The following is a 15,187-nucleotide window of genomic DNA, read 5'->3' as shown; positions in this document are numbered from 1 at the left end:
ATGTTTGATCTGGAACAATCTATGAATATGTATGTAGAATACATATAAACAGAAAATTTCCTGTACTCAGCATGCATGGATTTGGAAGAAGCTATTCCCCCATGTATCTGTCCAAATATAGAATGCCTGCTCCTTAATACTGCATTGGTGTTAAGGATTTTTTTAATCTTACCGAATTTTTTGTAACACAATGAGCGAGATATATGAGAACCTAAACTATGAAAGAAAAAGTCTTGGATAACAGATATGATATTATAGGAAGCCCCATTATCTACTGAATGTTGTTTCCTAATGGATGTTGATAAGGGTGTTTTAAGTGAGACCCAGAGCCCCATTTCTGGCTTGCTAGGCTTTTTGCAAATAGAATTGCATGACTGTCATGTCTGAAAACAAGGAGTATCCAAAATATTTACTCCAAAAGAGATTCAGCTACAATTAAAAAAGATGATTTTCCCCTGTTATAATACTCTCAGGTGTTTGAGAAATGCCTGGAAGTTTTTCAGATCTTCAACTCCACATAGTGGTTTTGAAGTCATCCTGTGGGCAGCATGTCTAAGTGTACCTAATGGCCTCCAGACAGCATAAATCCATCTGTCACCTACCAGACAGACTCAAGGAAAGTCCTTGCCTGGGTTTGGGACTGCACTGACAGGTTTGTTGCCTGCACACACAGCTGATCTTAGAACGAACCCTGAGAATACCCTTGCAGTACTCTTGAGGAGACATCCCATAGATATTCTCCAAGTCCAAATCAATATTTGTGCTGCTCCTTCACAGCTGGGGGCTGATTTTGGTACTTACAACTCAGAAAGAATAGGTTACATGTTTTAGTGACAGAAGGAATCCCTGAGGCTATTGTGCTATATGACATCTACGACCACCTTTGTGCACTGACTTGTCTCTTTACAAGGGATGTGGCATCAGATATGTGGAAGCATCTGCAGAATGATGGATATGTGCCATGGTATTCTTTGGGTAGAGCTATGCACCTTTTGGAGCAGAATCTATCCCAAACTTAGCTTTGTGTCCATATATATCACTATATATCTCACATGTATTTCTTTTTAAACAACAGATTATCAGAGACATAATTTGCTCTTCAGCTAAGTAAGAAATCTCCAAAAGAAATTTCATACAATAAATATGCTTCTGAAAATTCCAGCATGTGCAAAATGTCCTCCTTATCTTCTTTCCTGAATGGCTGCTGATCAGATGAGCAGAATAAAAATTAATATAAAGCATAATTGGACGCACCTCCCTGTCATCATTCAGTCATGGCTGGCCCTTATGAAAAAAAGCAAAAAAACCCCAAACCCAACTAACAAGCATCTGCTTGATCTAAGAAAGATCTAAATTAGAACTGAAAGAAAATCACTTTTTCCTGAATGAAAAGTGAACTGGACTATGCCTAAGGGTAGGATCATATTCAGAAGGGGGTGGGATCATATTCAGAAGGTGGTATGATCCTTAAGGAGGCCAGGAAAGAGTCATGACTGTCCAGTGTCCTCAGAAGCAAAAATCCACAGTGGCCTTACCATCTTGCACTACTGCTTGGCACCACCACAGATTCTCAGAATATCCTGAGTTGAGGGGTACCTACAAAGATCATCAAACCCAACTCTTAAGCAAAGGGCCTAACAGGGATTGAACCCACAACCTTGGTCTTACTGACCCCCTGAAATAACCAATGGAGCCAGTCTCTGCTGCTCTTCAACCAGGTCCAGTCTCCATCTATGCTACACAAAGGAAAAGTGCCCCAAAAACAGATTTTAGCTTGCTTCCACCAAGTCTGCTTTCTTGCATTAAATGTGCACACTGTTTTGGAGCAATAAAACTTTTGGCCTGTCCTGTGTAAACTATTTTTCTCTCTGCTAAGTTCTGTGGCTTTCTCTTCTTCCATGTTGTTCTGGAGAAGGTTCATGACTTCCTCCTGAAAGTCTGATTTTCCTCATGTGTCATTTACTCTCTGCAAAGTACTTTTTGTATTCTTCCTTCTTAGAGTCACCTACTGTAAAGTTTTTTGGAAACTGTGACAGTTTGTGCTGTGTTTCTCTGTGAATGCTGTCTGTTCTAATAATACATTTCTGTGATAAGGACATGTAGTTGCTCAGTACTTTGGCACTGCCTTTTCCTTACAATCTATTACCGGTTGAGCAAACAGCAGAATGTATCATTCATGTTCTCAGCAGGTCAGAATAGATTTAAATTTTCTTTTTGTACAATTGTTAAAGCATTGTTTACAATTCAGTACCCTGTAATATTTCTTTGTGGTTTTGTAATGCTTTTCAGAGGGACTTGCTGACTGAAAGAAAAATAATATGGTGACTGCAGCTATCAGTTGGTTTTGGTACCTTAAGACATTATTGGATGTTACAAAGTCACAGAATTGCCACTTCACATCTGGGATCTGATATTTGTAAAGGACACAAATATCCTCCCAGTTTGACAGTAATATTTGAACACACGCAGGCTGAAGTGGGTCAATGAAACAGCCCAGTTCTATACACATTTGAAAATATATTGGGATGGTGTGGCTCTGGTTCTTCTATTTACTTTGAATGAATCAAATAACTTGCAATAAAAAGACTACTTTCTTCTCTGATTATTTTTAACTTTTGCTGTAATATGTATCAGAAAGACATTAAAATAGCTAAAGACCTCTAAGCAATTTATATGTTTCAAGTCAGTTAAAGCAATTTTAGATACACGATAGAGGATGAAGCTATGTATTATTGTACTTACTATTGTATACAAAATAGGGCAAGTACCTATCTATTTCCTACTTCTTTTGCATAGAAGTGTCACAGTCATCATAAGTCAGACTTCATTTACAGAGCCCTTGAAGAGCAAGACAATGGGATTTGCCTGAACTTACCTTTTTGTTGCATTTGTGAAAATTGGAATTGCCTCAGCTTTGATTTGTTGTATTACTTGTCAGTTTGTGAAAAAACATCTGTGTTATCTGTATATTGCAGAAAGCATGCACTTTAGCTGCTTATCGTGTCTATGGTAAAAAAGCACATAAACATTTTCAATTGGAGCACTTTTGTTTTAAAAAATTACAAGTCTACCATTTCAGTAATTCTGCATTTTTCTCTTTACTTATGGAGTCAAAAAAGTACTGTCTTTAACTTTCTTTTGTTCAGTAGTCTCTAATTTTTACCAAGGAATTATTAAATCATTTACAGAAGTTATCTACCAAAAGCTCCTAAGCTCTGTTATTTTATGTGGCTTCTATTTTATTCCTACCTCCTATTCCACAAAAAGATTCCAGATGAATTTATTTTCCAGCACTTAATTACCACCAGAGATCAGATGTTTGGCTGATTCATAGACAAACTCAGAGCCTTCCTCACAGCTGTGGTTTTTCAAGTAGGAACTAGCTTCCTGATTTCACCTTCTTCCCTCTTGTGATCTTCATCTCTCTTCATTCTTATATCACTGCAAGATTTTTCACCGTAGGTAAGGCTCGGGTTTACTTTTTATATGTGTATGCATTTATATATCTATTTATATATATTTATATATCTATGTGTGTGTGTATATATATATTATATATTTTTATACGCACACAGACAAATTTTTATAAGAATATATTATTGACTGGAGTTCTCTATAGTTTTTTTTTAATTTGTTTGCTTTTCTTTTAAGGTGGTGTAGTAAAAAATTGTAACAATCCTTATAAGTAATTGTGGCAATATTTTTTCAGAGAATTCATTTTAGCAAAGGGCACTGTTATCGTTTGCATAGCAACACTGGAAAGAGCTGACAAGATAAAATTTTATAGCAATCATGTAAAAACTGCAGTTTTTCAACTGTTTCCACTTTTCCCAAGTTCTTAATATTCTTTTCAAATGTTGTTCAAAGCTGACATTTTGTTGTTAGAAAAGCAAGTAAGCGCTGTGTTCTCACCAAAGGAAACTGGGGGTAAAATGGCTTTTGAAAAGATGGTTGCCTGCATTGAAGGGTTGTATAATGTGCCTCTGATCAGACAGCCTGATTATTTATTTTTAAATAATGAGCTTTCAAAGTCTTAATTTGAAAAGGGTAATTTGATCAATCGAAAAATACAGTGATTCTACTAAACTTGTATACACAGTTATGCAGAAAAGCAGCAGATAAACTCTGGAAAATGCAGTGAAATTCACAGCAGCATACATTTATTCCATCAGGACAAAAAGGGATTTCATCCCTAAACATTGCAGGGTAATCTCTAAACCTTGTTGCTTTAATGGCTGTATTTATACCTTACTTGTTTTTGCCTTATTGCTGCTGCTCAGAGGTTTCTCTCCTACCTATCAGACATTCAAGATTATTCCTAACAAGCTTAAACAGGATTCCCTACAGTATTGTGCAGGTATCAATTTTTTTTAACATCACTTTGCAGGAGGTTTGTTGGTTGGGGTTTGGATTTCTGGTGTTGGTTTTTTTTTTTTTTAAACTGCAGCAGACTTTTCAGACTTCAGCAGAACCATGAGTTAATTACAGTTATTATTGTTGATAAGTGAAATAGAGCATAGTTGGAATGTCTCAGTCTTCTGTAGGCGGCATAAATGGCTTTTGGTCTGGTGATTTTCATATCCAGAAACTCTCACTTTAAATAAGGGGTGGAGTGTTTTGTGGCAGCTTTGTATTTGTTGTAACAAGAAAAAGACACAAAGCTCTTTCTTCACCACACAGGATCAGCCATTTAAACACTAATGTGTTTCATTAATTTAAACACTAACTTTTCTTCCTTCATTCAAAACATTTTTTCCTTGTATTTTTCAAATACCAAATAAAGTAAATGAAGAATAATTGTGTGTCCAAGGAGTTTCCTCCTAGAAGTTGTAACTTAAACTAGACAAATAAGAAAAAAGTTTCACAGTCTTAATCTGGATATAAAAATATCTGAAACACTCAGAGGACTATGTTTTTCATTTTGTTCAAATCAGCAACTGGCAAACCTCTGTGAGTTTTTTATTGGCTGAAAAGTTTGGTCCTGCTCAGGATTTGGTAATGATTAGCTGACACATCTCCAAACTACATAGATGTCCCTGACTCCTGTAGTCTTTCCCCTGCGCGAAACAATTCTTTCCTGGAACAAACTCAGCATCTCTCTCCCTTTTCTGTCCCTTCAGCTCTGTTCGCTCTCACGCAACCGTTAATAGATCTTCTGTGTAACACTGTCCCTTCCTGCAGCATCATCTCTTCGCACTGTAATTAGCTGTCTTCCTTGCTTCTTTCAAACTTAAGGCCAGAATTATCTTCCCTCTGCTGTCCATGGATATTTGCTTTGAGAATGCCAACATTTTAGCCCAGAGTTTTGTGAGAATGGTGCTTTTTATGGGCCTCATCAGAAACAATGTTTTTCAAGGGTTTCAGCACAAGTGGCCAGAAAGGAATCAGAAAGTTGGATGTCAGGGACACATCTTATGGTAGCAGTGGTATTTTGCCCTTCTTACTTCTTATATAAACGATTTCCCTCCAGTAGGGTGTTCTTCATAACCAGATAAATTGAATCTTTATGACACAATAGGAGGTTTTATTTAATCCTTGCTGCTTATTGTGTAATTCAGACGAGCTTCCCCTAGTAATATTTCTGATACCTTTTCTCCTCTGTCACTGCTGAAAAAAATACAGACATCAGTCAAAAAATATTACTTTCTCCTACCTAAAATGGTAACAATTGGACATCTGTGGATTTGTACACCTAGATGTGAAATCCAAATGTTAAATTAATGTATTAACAATGTTTATAGTTTTATTGCCCTGTAATTATATCATACGTCCTGATTGTTTTTCTTTTCATCCCTGTCTATAAAAGGTAGTTGCCTGAACCTGTTGTGAATGTCTGCACTTTTAATGTTAGTCCTAGTGATGTTTTGCCAGATTCAGTGGAAGAAAAGGCAATTGTAGGGATGGAATTGTTATACTGAAGGATCTATCAGATGGTGAATTAGAGACAGCTGGAGACGTGATTTGGCCCTGTAGCTATGTTTGGCATCCTTTCTGCCAAAATGCTCTGTGGAAGGGGTCATTAAATGCAGTCTGGAATAGTGGTGGCTGGGAAGTTACAGCAAGACTAAGCTGTGTGATGTCAGGGAATTAACTGGTTGCAATAACAAAAGGAGAAGGGAATTGTCAGGGTCTTCTCAAATGCAGAGTCCTCTGAGCACACCGTTGATTGACTTAATGTTGTTGTTCTCTTTCTGTTAGATTCCAGGAAAACAACTTTTGTATATATTTATGTTTTTTCATCTTCTTATTCTAAATAACTGCGGAAGTCAGCATATTGGCTAATCTGAAGCCTAAAATAAAACATTATCATTGTTTGATCACAGCAAGGGAATCCTTCTGATATCTTAGTGGCAACCAGCACTGGGCAATGCTTTGTTCATGCCTGTGGTGCCTTTGCTATTTCATTATAAAACTCTACTTTCATGACGTGGAAGATATTTTGTATTTAAAATGCCAACATGAATTTTACTTCTATTTTCTGATTGAAATTAAATATTGATAAATATTTAAAAATACAGGTTATTCACTGGATGGGAGTCTGAGTTCTTTCTGTTGATTTTGGACAGCAATTTCTGAAATGAAGATCACAAAGAACTTCATGGAAAAAAACTCCATTATCCACATAATTTTAAGGAGCCAAGGAAGCATTTTGCCATTGCTACATTTATCTACTTCAACAGTCTGTGGAATGGAAAATGGGAGGAGTTTGGCACCCAAACAAATCTATGGTAATTTTTAGGAGTACAAAGCCGTGTTTTCTGCTGAAAATAAATGCAGGATAGTTAGGCCAATGAAATAACAGAGATGGTCTAAGCTGCAGGATTTTTAAAGGTTATTTGTAAGAAATACCTTGCTTTTTTATTTTGCCTGACGGTCTCTGAAATGTTTATGGGTAAGTTTCATAATTTGTGCTATATAGTTTATGGAAGATTTGCAAAGCATTGTCCCACCAGATACACTTGTCTTCAGTGAGGACAACTGTCTCCAAGTGGGTCGTCTAACAGAGCTAGACGGTAAATCTCTGAGCTCTGGTTGAAGTAGTATGACCATCCTGAAGTTGAGGGATACTTGGCTTTCCTAGATTGAATATGATATTAGAAATTCAGTAGTGGGAGCTACATAAAAACGTGTAAACAGATAAAATTCCTCCTCTTCAGCATCAGTTCACTTAAGGGTGTTTTCAATACCTAAGTTATTGGTTAAGTTTTTCTACTAGTGCTCGTGAAACTACCTGTCATCAGCTGATTTCCATTTTAAGGGAGCCCGTGGCTGAATTTAGTGAAAGATCCTGACTTATTGGAGAACTGGAGAGAGTTTTAGCTAATAACTGGTCATCTGATTGCCATAGGCCAGGATTGGTGTTGCTTAACTGAAGGAGCTTCAGCTCAAACTGTCTGTCAGTTTTGGCTTATTGTAGATGAGGGAGGTCATCTGCACTCTCTTGGTGACAGAATTGTCCCATCCAACAATTATAGTCAATCAGTGATTTTTCCCCAATGCCTTTCAGGGATTACCCACTTGAAATTTAAGAATGGCAGAAATCAAATGTTGAGCGTTGGGCAAAACTTCTGTTGAGTAACTTCACCATGGGTGTAGAGGAGTCGTTAGGAAGGATTGGTAAATTGGTGGATAAGCTGCATCAGGGGAGGGAGGCCACATTTTTTTCATTTTCATTTACCCTATATTCCCCAGACAGTCCATTAAAGTCTCTCTAGCTTGGACAAAATGCAGAGAAATATCAAAATGTGTGTAGCTATTTGTTGTCTACAGAATAGTCAGCTCTGACCTTCACACAAATGGCAGAGCTACACAGATCTTAAAGGTGGAACTTGCATCACTACCTGTGGATATATTACCACAGGAAAGAGAACAGGTCTGGGCCCAGCATGTGAGATTGGTCTGTGTTGGTTCTGTTGACACTGAGTTCCTAAAGAGAGATAACCATTATGATGGCCAACTGATACTTAACAGTGCCCAGTCTGGGCTTGCCCAGATGAGTGATTCACTTGAAATGCTTTTTGCTTTGAGTCAATTGTATGGCTTTTGGCACTGAAATTTTTAGCAGAGAGATAGATTTGCTGATTTGAGATCTTTCGAACATGCAAGTAACACATCAGTTTTTAGGGTCACGAGCATAACCTTGGCTTGCTGTGATGGGACAAATTTTGCACTGTTAGCTGAGAGGTGTTTTCATCCTTTGGCCCTGTGTGTAACGAACTTGAAACCAAACCTGAAAACTTGAAATGGTGGAGCTCAGGGCTGATGTTCAGGAAGCTGCTGCTGCCTTGGCACCTCTAGTCTTCCTCTCACGGTGCTCCAGTCATTATTGTGGAATTTCCTCTCTTTCCTCTCTTATAGATGTAATTCTTGGCCTCAGATCCATCCACACATTTTGCATGGGAGTTATTGTGTTTGCTCCCATTGGACTACTCATGTATACTTAGAGAAATGCATGTGGTAAGGGCTCTTAGTCCCTGAAATCCTCTTACAAGGATGGTTACACTACTTTAACAATCAGAGCAACTTGAGAGCTGCCAAACAGGGTGGCTGAGGTACCACTATTTAGATTTTCAAAGCACGGCATTAAGAGAGGTTTCTTCCTGGAAAATTAAACAGATAAAAGAGAATAAACAGATTAAAGAGAATAATGTGGGCAGACTTCACTACACAACTGTTTTGGTTGATTCTTTGATCCACCTTCCAATAGCTATGTTAAACACAATTTATGCTGAGCACTAATATGAGAGATCGCCTATTTATTCCTTTGTTGTTTCAAATTTTGGAATGATTGTTCAATTAGTACCTTGGTTTGCAGGACCATAGTCATGAAATAGCTATTGTCAGATTTAACATATTAAGAACGAGAAATGGTTGTGTTCATTAAATATGAAGTGTATATGTAAAAGGGGGCACAATTCTGGTCTTTTATTTTTTCCAAAACCCAACCCCCAAATTTCATACACATTTATGTGCAACAATGAATGGATAAACTAACACGAATGAAATACATATTTATGAGCTAATTTAACATTACTTTATTGCAATCCAATTTTTAAAAATAATGTCAGCTGCCTCCCACTTTCTCAATTTTAAAAATCTTATGTAGCATCTTGTAGTACAACCCCCTTTGCAGTGTAGCAAGGGAGAAAGAATCTGCCTTTCAACTTTTATATTCAGAATGTGATTCTAGGTCCTGAACTTTGAATTTATTTGCTTATCATGAGATTTTACTCATGCAAATGTCTCACTTGAAACTAGTATATGTTTAGGTAACTAAGGATTGTCCACATGTGATCAGATTTTCAGGAATGAAATTTTACTACGTCCTAGGTAAAAAACAAAGGAAAACAAAAACCCAAAAAACTAACCAAACCATAAAACTGAGACCAATTTGCCCTATAGAGAATGACACATTAAAATCACTTCTCCATAAATGAAGAGGTACCTCCATAGTCATTAGCTAGTTTTTTTAAAAAGTGTTTGGGGAGAGGTTTAAGACGGGAATAACCACTAAACAAAACTCACTACTAATATTTATTGGGAACTGGTTACATACATACAGCTTAATTTTTGTTCTTTTAATCTTTAGACTGGAATACCCAGAACATAAAAACTTCAGAAATATTTATTTTTTACTTTCCTTGAATTGAATTTGTTTCACTGGCTTGATAAAACTGAGGCCATGAACAAGAAGAATTTCTCCCCATTGGATGTTAAAATACACGAGCAGGCTCTTTTCATGCATTCAGATCTTGAACCAAAATTAACTGAAACCTACATTAAGATCCACATTTTCTTGAATGTATTTTTCTCGTATTTATCAGAGAAAATTTCTAGAAGTACAGCAAATTATGCAAATGGAGCCCAAACTGTGCTGCTGTAACTGTAGTGGTCCTTATTGTCCCTAGAACCTCCACAAACAAAACAGTTTAAGACACAGTGACAGAAACATAGAGCGGAAAGTCTCTACAAGAGACTATCCTTCTGTAAATTTCTGTTAAAAGCCTCCATGGCAGCTGATCACACACTGCTTTGGAAAACTTATTTGACGGATTTAATACAGATTTTTTGCTGCTAATGGAGTCAATCTCTTCTTTCCCAGCATGGAAAGCAATTGATCACTTCATTAAATACTCCTTTATATAATCTCCCATCTCCATACTTTTATATCCAGGTTAAACATATCCACTCACCTCACTTTTTATTCTGTAGGGCTTGTTTTCCCAGTCTGTTACCATTTGTATTTTTTGAATGCACTGCAATTAATTTTGCTTTCAGAGTCAGATCCAAGAAAGGATACAGCACTAAATCTGTAATGAACATTAGGATAATTATCTTCCAAGTCTGCTATACACCACTCCTCTGAAAAACATCCCAGGATAGGTTCCTTTTTTTCATTCTTTCTAAGGATTCTGTGCTGTGCTCCATCTCATTTTATATATGCCATTTTTTTCTGAGCAAATTTTATTACATTAATTCATCAATTTCAACCAAATTTGACTGAAGAATGCATAAAGATTTATAGTTCTTTTGATTTTTTGTGAAAATCTGTCTGGGCAGGTAACAGAGAGCTCAGCTACCTTCCTAGATACGGACGCCTGAGAGGCTGGGTGGTTGGCATATATGCTCTGTCCACTCTGTCATTGCAAAGAACATCCGGCTTCCTCTTCTACTGGCATGTGAGGCAAAAAAAAAAAGAGGAGAAAGACGTGGATTTGACAAACATGAGAGTATATCACAAATATTTTTGGGGGAAGGTGATGTTTAGGGAGAAATAGCTGCATGAATTGATTTGGAAGAGGCTAAATACAGGTTAATATTTCATTAATTCCACCACTCACAGCAATTCGGAGGGGATTTTTTTGTTGGTGTAATTTTGCGTTTGAGTTTGGTCATTTGCTTTCATTTGCTTGTTGTCCCAAGTTTTGACCTACTGGCTTATTTTTAGATTGCAATACACTGTTTAAAAAAAAAAAAGTTGGGAATACACAGGTAACTGAAATGTAGCATTTAGATGCACTTGAGAGGAAGTTTTAATTGATGTACATTATAAGACAGAAAAGAAAAATGTTGCAAAACATAATTTTTCTATACCCTCACCTTTTCCAAGAGAAAATCTGGGCATCTTTTTAGCAGCCTGAGTTTACTTTGCCCATCTGTTTAGAAAGTTTGTACTGAAATACTTAATGCAGAGCATTCCTTGCTTACACCAGAAGTTATGCTTACTGCATGTAAACCCTTTTGCACTGTGAGTATGTTAGATCAGTCTGCTGATCTAATCCTGAGAAGTGGAACCAACTGAGCAGAGAGGGAGACTGGCAATATTCTCATTACTTTACAATGATCATTTAACTCTGAGATTACCTGTGCATTTGGTGCCACTGAAGAGTTTCACTTTATTGTCTGCAAAGGACAGGTTGTTTGGATAGAGAATTCGAGCCTGCAAACCTCAGTATTTCCAAAAGGGATGGGATAATTTAAGTGTTAACAGCAAAATAGACTATAAAGTCAACAGTGGAATAATATCACAGTTTAGTTGATTAGCCTTGACATAAATTAACTGCTGCTCAAGTTACTTATATTTTTCTTTGTTTTCCACTCACACCAATCTGACTCTATACTCATAATTCAGACAAACTAGAATACAATAAATTACAATAATTGGCTAATTCCAACTGCAAATATTTGCATGTGTGAATGCTGTATACAGCTGCAATATTTGCATTTACAGTGCTTTCATGATATGTCAGAGTAGGCATAAGGTGCACAGGCCTTCTGTTCATGCCTTAATTTTGGAATGATAACAGAACATTTATTTGAGTTTTGTTGATTTTTATTGTAGAAAATTAAAGCATTTCCCTAAATATTGGCAAGACATCAGCTGAAGAGCAAAATAATAAATCTTTACCTGTATGACTTGAAACAGTCCATTTTATTGTATTAGGTGCTCAGTGTGGTGCGAAAATAGCTGTGCTTTCCCCCTTCTTTGTAATGTCAAAGATAAATTCAAAGCAAGTTCATTGTAAAAGGTGAAGCTCCTGCTCTTTTTAAAAGCATAAGCATTAGTCTGAAAAAATAACTTTGAAACCAGGCATCGTTGCACATCTTGTCTGCTTTGAGAAAAAAACTGGGAGGATGTGAATGACCAAGGACATCCATTGCTCAAAACTAGGTCTTCCACACGTGCAGTTGTAACAATAATTTATAGAATTTTCACTTTATTTTTTAATTATGATGGATAGAAGAACAGCAAAAATATGTGTCCATCTAAGACTCATGTAAGTCACCAAAAATCAAAACAGGTGTTAATGTTTTGTAAGCAGAGTGGGTATGCTGACCCTTGCTCCGAGGTCCAACTTTCCCTTAAAAAGGGAGTCACAAGGATGAGATTTTTATCTCTCCTTTATCTAAGCATATGAATACATGCATGCATATGTATGGGCATTTTTTTCTAGATCCCAATTTAAATGAAAGCACTAAAACCAGATTTGTGGTAAGAGGCTTCTTTATAAGATATCAGCATTTTTGTGAATGAGAAAAGGAGAGGACACCAATATGTTTCTGTCCTTCTCTGTATGTACCAAACACAGAAATATGCACATGAAAGTACATGTATTTATATATAAACATACACAAAATAGAAAAAAAAGTAAAGGTTTGATTGTAAAGCTAAAAATTTGAAACCAGATTATTTTCCTTGAAGTGAGATTTTGTGGGCTGCAAAAACATTTTTTGTCATTTTTGAATCGTCCCATGTGTAATGTTAGAAAGATTAGATTTAGTTGCTCTCTTTCCCCTTGGTTCTCAGGTCTTACACAGTGCTGAGAGGTACCTTGCAAAGAATGCAGCAAATAAATCTTAGATGAGTAGAATCTGGAATGAACTGAAAGGGAAAGGAAACTGTAGCTTGAACAATGATCTTCAGAGCCAGACTGTGGCTGTGTGGGACCCTCCTCACTGATGTCTGGTACAGCTATTATGTACAGCTGTTTGTGTAAAGTTATTGCTCTGCGTGTCTCAGAGCCGCCATGGGCTGTTGGGTTTGGACAAGGGATATCCAAGATTAAGTTGCCTCTTTAAGTCTTTGGAAGCATAGTTCTGTTCCCAGACACTTTCCTGATCCTGGTCCACCTTTTGTGTTCCAAAGAGCTGTAGGATGGAGCCTGTGTTTTTTACCAAGCAATAGGTTGTGGTGTTTTCTCTGAAGTGCTACAGCTGTTCCTCTTCTGTTTCTTCCATTTATGCCAATGCTCTTACAAACTTAATATATTTGAAGCATATGATTTTTCTTATCTGAAATTCAGACCTGGATTTTTGAAGAAGTTAATTTAGATAGTATTTGTGTTGGGTTTCTAGTTAGTTAGTTAGTTAGTTACTGTTTGATTCCTTTTTCTGTATAGATCATTCCGAATCACACACAGCAATGCAGACTTGTGAATGATCTTGCAGGGGAGGTCAAAAGCTTCGTGAAAAGTAAATGTGTCTACTTCTTTCCTGACATACCTGGCATATTTTTTAATTTGCACTTTAGGTCTTCCTTATTTCTCTATTTTCCGATATTTATTATTTTATTTACTATTTTACAAGCTCTGCTGTAGTGAAAGAGAGTGTTTTTGTGTAGGTCTGATGGAAAATCCCTGGGTATTTTTCGGTTTGACAGATCTCCATAATCACCTGTAAGGCTATGTAATAGTGCAATTGAACTTCATATTCCTGCTTTAATTTATAACATTTTAGGGTGTATTCCTTCCCACCTAACAAGTAGGCACACAGTCAACAAGGTAGTAATTTCATCTAAAAAAAATCATAAGAGGTACAATTGTTGTGCATCTGTCTACCACCCCTTTACACTAAAAACAGGTTGCTTGGATGAGTAAGAATGACTCACGAGAGCACACTTAAAAACCTGACATTACATTTAACCTAATTTATAACACACATTATTAACAGACATTTCAGAAATAATTCAAGTTGCTATGGAATCTTTTATAAAAGCAGTCATGGTATGTAACGTCTGGGTCTGTGTTAGACTGGGTTACATAACTTGCTTAAGTCTTTTTCTTCCCTCCTATTTATAAATTATTGGTGGGGTGAGATACAAAAGTCTCCAGAAAATCTCTGGCCTTTCTATGGGAGCTTGTTCATACTTTCTCAGTACTCTTGTGTGTGTGAATATACTGTGAGCTATCCACATAATCGTGTTTACATTGCCCACTCTGGCATCACCAACTACTTTCATTTTTTCAGTGAAATCCTGTGGAAGCTTGAAATAGGCTTTCCTTAACAAATAACTTTTATCATGGATGGTTGTTATCTCACAGAGTTTTTGAAAATTTCTTTACAAATGGATAAATTTCTCTTTCCCAATTATTGCATTTTTTATTAGGCATTGAAATTATTTTTATGTAAGGAACATGGTTAATACTGACTGCTGATCTGTTCTGGGACAGAACAAAAACAACATGCAAAGAATTTTAAAAAATGAGATGGAAAAAATTGTAAACTACATATTAGTATGTCTGCCTGGGGGGGGAAGTGCTTTTTTTCTTAGTCATTCTTAAAACCGTAAATCAGGAAGAACATTATGGAAAAGCTGAGTTTTGGCATTTGAAGTCTGAGCCCCAGAAATCACACTTCTGTTTTAGGCAATATAAAGAAAATAACTCTAATTTCTGAAGAAAAACACTTACAGGACTGTACTTTATCTCTGAATTTCCAACTAACATCCTGCCAGCCAAATAAACCAGGAGATTTTGCAAAACAATCAATAACATGACATGAAAGCAGGTTATGTAAGTAGGAGTGCAAAACCTTTAAACAATGTTTATTGGTAAGCAGTAAGGTAAACATAGGCAAATATCAATTCTGTTTGAATTCAGAAGGGTTTGTTTCTGATGTTAGTCAATACATAATAAGCTCAGGCCCTTTGTAGAATGATGCTTTGATGCACAGATCTGTTTATGAGGCTGTTTATACAAACTGTAATTAAAAATCAGAAAAGCAAACCTCCTCACAGTTAGGTAAAATGTACTTGTTTTAAAACAGCAACAACTGCATTAGAATTCCATAACTATCATCCTATTATGAAAATAAGTAAATTTCTTATACTGTTTCAGATTTTTGCACTGGTTTCTGGAAATTTATAGTATTCATTTGCCCAGGCATGCAGCTAGAAAGGGGATTTTCA

At 36.5% G+C, this 15,187-nt stretch overlaps 1 long non-coding RNA gene across 1 annotated transcript in view; it reads left to right on the top strand.

Annotated features, from left to right (window-relative positions):
• The first annotated feature begins 3,386 nt into the window (after positions 1 to 3,386).
• LOC117010503 overlaps positions 3,387 to 15,187 on the top strand; it is a 31,498-nt gene continuing 19,697 nt past the window's right edge. The window contains exon 1 of the long non-coding RNA XR_004420689.1: positions 3,387 to 3,462. This is a non-coding gene — a long non-coding RNA (uncharacterized LOC117010503). The remainder of the gene's footprint in view (positions 3,463 to 15,187) is intronic.

This window comes from Catharus ustulatus, chromosome Z, assembly GCF_009819885.2.
Source record: "Catharus ustulatus isolate bCatUst1 chromosome Z, bCatUst1.pri.v2, whole genome shotgun sequence".
In the NCBI taxonomy this organism is placed as follows: Eukaryota; Metazoa; Chordata; class Aves; order Passeriformes; family Turdidae; genus Catharus; species Catharus ustulatus.
Note: the sequence above shows the minus strand (reverse complement) of the source record. Positions and strands in the feature narration are given on the sequence as shown.